Source organism: Epinephelus moara, chromosome 8 (genome assembly GCF_006386435.1).
Source record: "Epinephelus moara isolate mb chromosome 8, YSFRI_EMoa_1.0, whole genome shotgun sequence".
NCBI classification, from domain to species: domain Eukaryota; kingdom Metazoa; phylum Chordata; class Actinopteri; order Perciformes; family Serranidae; genus Epinephelus; species Epinephelus moara.
The window spans coordinates 9,233,855-9,235,261 of NC_065513.1; the positions used below are offsets into that span (position 1 = coordinate 9,233,855).

The 1,407-nt window shown below is 38.2% G+C and overlaps 1 protein-coding gene across 3 annotated transcripts in view; it reads left to right on the forward strand.

Annotated features, from left to right (window-relative positions):
- Positions 1 to 1,407, forward strand: part of ppp3cca (protein phosphatase 3, catalytic subunit, gamma isozyme, a) — a 41,698-nt gene that overhangs the window by 26,429 nt on the left and 13,862 nt on the right. The gene's annotated exons all lie outside the window — the stretch shown is intronic.

Consider the following 1,407-nt stretch of genomic DNA (forward strand, 5'->3'; position numbering starts at 1 on the left):
CACTTTTTCACACAGGGCCATGTAGCTTTGGATTTTTTTCTTCCTCATTAATAAAACCCTTCATTTAAAAACTGCATTTTGTGTTTACTTGTGTTATCTTTGACTAATGTTTAAATTTGTTTGATGATCTGAAACATTTAAGTGTGGAAAACATGCAAAAAAGTAAGAAATCAGGAAGGGGGCAAACACTTTTTCACACCACTGTATATCCCAAATGGAATGATCATTTGTTTCATAACCACATTTTCCTGCACCTGTGACATGCCATGCCATGCATGCCTTGCAACCATCTGACTGGCAGTCAAATCAGGCTTCTTAGATCAAATTGTCAAATGGTCAACTATTTGGGGTCACCCCTAGAGAACAGTGAATGTCATACCTACTGAACATCAGCATGTTAGCATTGTCCCTCTAAGTAAGAGGAGAGTAAAACAGGTAATAGATCCTGATAGACAGTCTGTTAAAATGCTGTTGTGTACACAATGTAAATGTGTATATGTTTACATTGTAATGCAATATAAAGTTTTTAATTGATATTTCACAAAATGTCCCATTATGTATGACCAAATGACCCTCTAATGTCAGTTAACCTGGCATAATTAGATATTTCCGTTCTAAAAAAGAATTGGCAGTGTAGTTTGATACCATATGACCTCCTGTAAGATGTGTTTCAGCTTGCTACAGTGATTTGCTGTTAATGGGTCATTATGTTTGTATTAGATAGTGTTACAAATGTTTCTTCATAACTGATTATCACACTAAGACATCCCTTGAATTTTAATTATGCCAACCATTTAGTAGATCACTAGTTTAAACCAGCTATTAAACAGACTTAGTCATGTATTTACACATATCCAGTTCAATCAAATCTAGACTCACAAGTCAGTCTTTAGACGCTTTGCTTAACTAAAGACTGATGTCTTTCTCCCTGATTTTGTGTTCAGATGGGCGGATACAATTTCAGAGTTTAAAAAAACTCCCTACGTTGCAGAACCAATAGTAAATCTGCAGGGCGGTCCTTCGGTGGCTCGTTGAACTCTTGTGCTTGTAAACATGGTCCCACTAGAAACACGTGTAGCGGTACAAAATGGCTCAGCCGCGCTCGCAGGAAACGCCGTCAAAGTTAGCGGATTTTTGTCGCGTTTGCGGCGACACATTCTCACCAACTAAAAGAAACAAACATAATCTTTTACAACTCCATGACTCATCCGTCCGGCCGGACTATAGAGGGAATCGCCTTGTTGTTTACAAATACTTCCGGGTAGAAAACCAGCAGAGCTTGTTTGTAAAGTCTATAAACACAATGATTGAACAAACATTACTATTTCTGTGTGCACGTTTAGCTGGGCTAACCGTTAGCTGTTAGCCCTGTTAGCCGTTAGCGGTGTCTGTAATAGGTAATAACTC